This window comes from Melopsittacus undulatus, chromosome 6 (assembly GCF_012275295.1).
Source record: "Melopsittacus undulatus isolate bMelUnd1 chromosome 6, bMelUnd1.mat.Z, whole genome shotgun sequence".
In the NCBI taxonomy this organism is placed as follows: Eukaryota; Metazoa; Chordata; class Aves; order Psittaciformes; family Psittaculidae; genus Melopsittacus; species Melopsittacus undulatus.
The window spans coordinates 82,854,893-82,861,361 of NC_047532.1; the positions used below are offsets into that span (position 1 = coordinate 82,854,893).

The following is a 6,469-nucleotide window of genomic DNA, read 5'->3' on the forward strand; positions in this document are numbered from 1 at the left end:
GTCTACATTTGTCTGTGGTGATCTAAATGAGAGCCATCTTCACAAGTTTCTCTTACACCATATTTACTCTCCCGCTCCCCCCCCCCACAAAAATCCAACTTCATCAGATTCTTAAAAACTCCAATATGAGAAAACATGAAGAAAATTAGTTCTTAAAAGAACATATGATTAAAAGTACATTTTCATTTCCAAATCTCAAACCAGAAGTTTTCACTGTATCACCTGTAAGTAAATACCTGACCCTGTTAGAAGTCTCATCAGATTTCAAGGCTTACCCTTAAATCACAAAGATATAAAACTTCCTGAGAGCACTTTTTTTTACCCTAATATAAAAAGCCAGCTGAAGTTACTGGACTAATCTTCAAACACGAAACCTGTTCACAGAATGGTGCAGTAGTTTTAAATGGTTTACTCCCGAAAACACTCTTTTACAAAACACAAATGCTTCAGTTATGATGATGTAATACCAACAAGGTTACCAAAAGCTCCTCCCTCACAAATTTCCTTTACCAACATCAGAAATCAAAGTCCTTCTACCTCCATGCACCGGCCTCCAAGCATGGCTCTCCCCCAGAGACCCTTCAAATGCCTCCGCAGCGCCCTCTGTGGTGCAGGGGAAAGGGCCAAAGAGAGTAACCCTGCGACAAACCACAACCAATCCAGACCCGCTCCAGAAGAAGCCTTGAACAGACCGTAACAAATGACTTGGCACACCATAAATAAGCTCCTTTCTGGCAGGAAAGGCTCTGCTATCTTAACCTGGACATTTATTCTGCTTGTAGCCCCATTTAGTTCCACCTCTATCCACAGCCAACATCACAACAGGGTGGGTAGGCACGAAGAGGACCAGAGCAGACCAAACCACAGGACTACTAGCATCAGAAGAGCTATGGGACCATGAAGAACTCCTATTTTTACTTACCCTTTGACTTCACAAGTGGAGATGATCTAAAACATTGGATGGTGTTGAACCTAAACCAGTGCAATAACCCTGGGTGCCATCATTTTAAGTTCTGTGATGCATACAGGAAAGAGCTTTTCCATGCCTCCATTTGTTTGTTGTATATAAGCTTCTTATTTTCCAACCTAAAACTCCAATTCCCTGTTCACCCCTGTTCTGCAAGGACTAAGTTACCACTTCTTGTCAATGATTCTTACATAAAAGGAAGGTAAAGCTTTCAGAATGTGAAGTGTTTAAGTGCTACGGAGAAAGTGAGCAGAGCTTATTTAAGAATATTGAAGTGTTAAGTTGATGGATGCTTTCAATCCCTTCTTTCCATTACAGGACAAATACTGAAGCAGATGAAGCTCTTGGAAATTCTAGCATCTATCTGAGAGAAACACACAATCCTTGTCCAGTATGTTTTCTTAATTCCTCACACACACACACAAACACCATCAAATAAAACCCAAACCCACCAGTACTATATTTTGGAAATTCACACCTATAATATTCTCCTAAATTTTCAAACTAATCAGAGATTAAATGGTCACACTGAGAGCAGAGATCACACTGAGTTCCAAACCTCACGTCATTCAACAAAGCACAGCCTTTCAATAACACAAGCGAGAAGCATGACTAACCAACAGAAATATTTCCTTACTTTTGGGGATTCATTTAGTGCAAATAAGCAACCAAAGTGTTTAAGGCTTCTGTAAAACATACAACCTGCTTACGCTGGCAACATAAGTTCCAAAAACTGAATCTTTCCTGTATCTGCCTGCAGCAAAACAACTGAGACAGTAACACCACAAATGAAAATGACAAATTGAGGACTCTCAAATCATTCTAAATTTGAACCATAAGTGACAGAGAGCAATCTAATTAAAAAAGTTCGTCATGTTCTGATGTGCTAACATTATTTCATGATTTGACTAAGTCTAACGTAGCTGCTCCCACCAACAGGAGCACACACTTACAAGTAGTTAGTTGCCTGCAGCTATTTTCTACAGGAGACTGTAATGGCATGTAATATTCAAGAGAAGCTGTCTACATTACTTAAAACGTAGGAAAAAAAATATCAGTGGTTGTTCATAACTTATACTGAAACAAAATGAAACTTTGAGAGCATTTTACTGACAATTCTATTTACACTCCTTCCAAGCAGAAATTATTTCAATGTGCATATTTATGCCTTTAAAGACTTTAACACGTAAAGCTAGAATGTGACGTATTTATGGAATCTGATTTACACTAACAGCCATCTAATTGAATACTATTTTAAATATGGAATGCTCTTCCAAGGAGCACAATGTATTTTTAAACCTAATATTTTAAATAAGTTATGAATCTACCAATTTTTTTGTCATTTCACAGAACCCATTTAAAAAAATAAAAACCCAACAACATTAAAATATCCCAGTAATTTTCAGCTTTTGGTTGCAAAACATCAAAACATTATCCCTAAAAGATCTGCGTGTAAATTTTAACTGATCTTCTTAAATACAAGTTTAACGAATCCTTACACTGTTTACTGACTTTACTCACTATTATCTTCCTGAAACTGTAATAAAAAAACTGTAAATGGTTGTAAAAGCTCCAAAAACTTAACTCTGGCTTAAGTACATAACTTGGGCAATATCTGAGCACTAGGAAGTTTCAAAGGAAGACTGAAGCATTTCTCCCATGCCACAGTTCCTTGCCTTTGTTTGAATTTAAGCTTATACAACATCCAATGTTAAATTCACAGTTAATACAAGTAACAGAAATTTACGAGTTTCCCTCATGGGTTGCATAAAACCCACCTGTAGATGACGCCATTAAATGTCACTGGTTTTGCTAAGCACCACCCACACGAGCCCTCCGCTAGATCAGAGCAAGATCTATCTGTCAGACATGGGAGTTAATGCCAACTTTTCTTCTTTGTATCACTTTGAAGCATTCTTAGTCTTTAATTAACCAGAACGGGATGGGGATTCCCACCCGTTCAGCTCTGCTGCTGAAGGTTTATGCTACCAGCACTGCAGCTGCCTTCTCACACTCTGCTTCATTGTGTAATTAAACTGTCATCATGGGTATAAGGGAAAATTACCCTCCAAAAAGCCCCCGTACGAGAACTGCGGCATTGTGATTTTGCAGCTGATCACCACCAAGATTTAGCCAAAAAATGAAAACTGAGGTATAATGAGCAAGTAGTATCAGGGAGACAGAGATTAATGTCTGCCAATTGCACAATCACTCGTGGTGTTTATTTACCTGCACATAACCAATCCGCCTGCACATGGGTATTATGTAAGTCCCAAACAGTTCAATAATAGACACTCCAGGAATAATAATGAATACGTGGATAAACAAAGTATTTCGGGAAAAATAACATTAAAAGGAAATAAGTAATTTCAAACGACCAAACATTTTAATTGATACAGAAATAATCAGTCACAAGTCGAGACTGAACTGACCAGAGTCAGCACTGGGACTCTGCTTGAAGAACATTTTGCTGTGAGACGTGCCCGGAACTCTAGCTCCATTTAGAGTAAGACTCGACAGAACTCCCGGCTCGCGTACCGACGGCTGTCCAGACCCAGAAGCTGTTCTCCTGCCTTGCCCTTCCAAACACACCCAGCCCAACAGGGCTGGCGTGGCAGCGAGCAGCACGCCGAGGGTGACCTTCTACGCCGCTCCCCGCACGCCTCGGGCCGCCCCACGGTAAACGGAACCCCGCCGGGCCCCGTCGGAAGCCACCGCCTCCCGTCCGGGCGCGGGCCAATGGGCGACGGGTGGGGCGGCGGCCCGAGGCGGCGAAGCAGGCCCCGTCGGGGCCGCCTGTGACGCACTTCGGTAACCCGACTCCCCGCCCCGGCGGGCCCCGCCGCGCTGCCATGGCCCCTCCTCGGCCCACCGACGGACACGGCAGCGTGGGCCCGGCCCTGCGGGTCACCTCCGGGCACGACGGGAGGAGGGGGAACGAGGGGTCGCGGCGAAGGAGACCGGACACGGCAGGGTGTGGCTGTGGGGGGCACTGCAAGGGGGGGTTAGCAATGGTACCGGGCTACCGAAAGTCATTAAATAAACACCGAACACCCGCAGTAACTACAGCACCGGACTCATCGGAACTTCTGGGTTAACTCCGGACACTATACCCAGTGGGAAGCCAACAGCCAGAGCCGGGCCGGGGCAGCGCAATAAATCAATAAAAAGCAGCTAAACAGCCGAGCGCCTTCGCTCCCCGTGCTCGGGGAGAGAAAAGAAAGGAAAATAATCGTTTTGAAGTCGGTCGGTCCCGGATTTCCACGGGACGGGACGGACTCCACGACACTACCGGCGATGGAGGCAGAGCGGCGGGGCTGGCACCCGGAGGCAGGGAAAGGACACCCGAAACCCGGGGCCGCGCAGCCATCTGCCGCCGCTCTCCTCCCGTCCTCCGCCTCCCTGTCCCTCCAAGTCCCTGTCCACGGCAACAACTGTGTGTTTTTAATCCGTGTAGGGAAAATAAGCGCCCAGAAAAGGAGAAACACCAGGAGAGCTCTCGCTTCCTACCTGGGCAGGGTTCAGCTCAGTTCAGTGCGTGCCGAGGAGGAGGGGGCAGAGAAGCGCTATCTAAAACAAAAGTGGCGCCAAAACCCCCCAGTAAGAAGCATTCTTCTTCCTCCTCCTCCTCCTCCTTTTCCCCCCTCCCCCATCAGGGCCGGCCAGAGCCCAGCGGGGTTCCTGCAACACGCGGCTCCCAGCACCGGGCGGCCCCGGCACAAGTTGGCAAGAGCCCTTTCTTTACCGAAAGGAATAAATAAACCAAGGCGAACGGAAACCGACACAACTCTTCCTCTCAACGGGCAGCTCGCCCAAAGTCACTCGGAAGGGGAACACTCGCCCCACAAAGGCCTTCCCCGAGCTGGGCGCCCGGGGTGGGGTGGGGGTCGCCAGCTCTTTCGGAGGAGCCAGCGGGGGAGAGGCGCAGGTCAGTCCCCACGTCCTCACTTGGGCCGGAGGAGCTCGCTCTTTTCGGCCCCGTCGCTCGGGAAGGGGTGGACGGAGCTACCCCAGCTCAGCCGAAACGGGGAAGAGAGACGGAGAGACTCCCTCGGTACTTCCCTCCGAGAAGCCGCCAGGCGTGGGCTGGCAGGAAGAGCCGAGCTGCTGGGCAGGGGGAAGGAGAGCCAAGAGAGCCCAAGCGAGCGCTGTCAGGGCTGGGAGCCCTCTCTCTCCGGCCTCCTCCGACACCCGACCCCGGGGCACCGGCAGCCACCCCACCATTTTCTCCTGCGCGGCCCAGCGCTCTGCCCCGCCGAGCGCGGCCCGCTCCGTCCGCGTCAGCTCCGATCCCCGTCCCCTCCCTCCGCACCCTCCGGCCGGCCCGGCCCGGCTTGCCCACACACACACACCCCGCACACACAATGCCCGAGTCCTCCATCTTGCCAGCAGCCCCCGCTCGGCTCGGGAGAAGGGGGGAGGAGGAGGAGGAGGAGAAGGTGGTTCTCCATTTTAGCTCGCCGCGCACTGGGCCCAGCCTGCCCGCGGCCGGCTGTGGGCAGGAGGCACAGGGCTCCGGACGGGCAGCGGGGGCCGCTTTAGACGGCCTCTCGCTCCCTCAGCCGCGCTCCGCTCGCTTCCCCCCTCCCCGCCGAGGCTCGCTGGGAAGGGGGGGTGGGGAAGCGGGGGGCTGGAGTGTTTTCGCGGCTCGGCCCCGCCGTCCTCCATCTTGGCTGCGCGGAGTCCCTGTGGCCAGCCGGCCTAGCGCCCCGCGCCGTCCTCGCAGGCCCGGGGACCGCGGGCCCCGTCCGGGCTTCTCTCCGCAACCACGCACCGCGATCCCGAGTCCCCCCTCCAAACTTCCAGAAGCTTCGCCGCCATTTTCTAACTTACCTTGCCCAGTGTCGGCGTAGGCAGCGAGGAGGCCCAGGCGCGTAGCTCGGCTCCTATACCCGCTGCCCGGCCGCCGGTTTGGCTCCCGGCCCGGCCCGTCTCGGAGGCTCGGCGGGGGCAGCGCGGGGGGCACCGCGGGGCTCGGGCAGGTTGTTTAATTTGGCGGCGGCGCCGGGGATTGTTTGGGGTGTTCGCTGCTCGGCGGCTCACGACCGAATGGAGGCCGCAGGCGCCACCTGGCGGCCACCGAGCGGCGCCCGCTCTCCTGGGCGTGGGGCGACACCTGCCGGCAGGCCGCGGGCAGGGCCGCGCAGAGCGGGGTAAACAAGGTGCCGCGCATGCGCGAGCGCGCGTCCCGCGCCCACTCCCGCCCGTGAGCGAGGGAGGGAAGCCGCCTGAGGGGAGCGGGGCGGGGCGGAGGCTGCTCGGGCTCCGGACCCAGCCCGGCCTCGGACCTAGCCCCGGTTCCGGTTCCGACCCTTGGCTGCGTTCTCCGGACGGGATCGGGTGACCGAGGAGGGCGGACAGCCTAAAAAGGAGCGAGAGCTGCGGCTCCCAGAGGCGCGACCGGTCTCACACGGGCACACGCGAATGGGGTCGGTGTCCTCTGCTTCGGGACGCAGAAGTAATTAGAAAATGAGTGTTAAGCTGAGGTAAAGTTCAGGCTTT

The 6,469-nt window shown here is 52.3% G+C and overlaps 1 protein-coding gene across 1 annotated transcript in view; it reads right to left on the bottom strand.

Annotated features, from left to right (window-relative positions):
• STAG2 (STAG2 cohesin complex component) overlaps positions 1-5,992 on the bottom strand; it is a 77,761-nt gene extending 71,769 nt beyond the window's left edge. Inside the window, exon 1 of the mRNA XM_034063478.1 lies at positions 5,801-5,992. The gene's annotated coding sequence lies outside the window, so the exon portion shown is untranslated. The remainder of the gene's footprint in view (positions 1-5,800) is intronic.
• Positions 5,993-6,469: the final 477 nt, after the last annotated feature.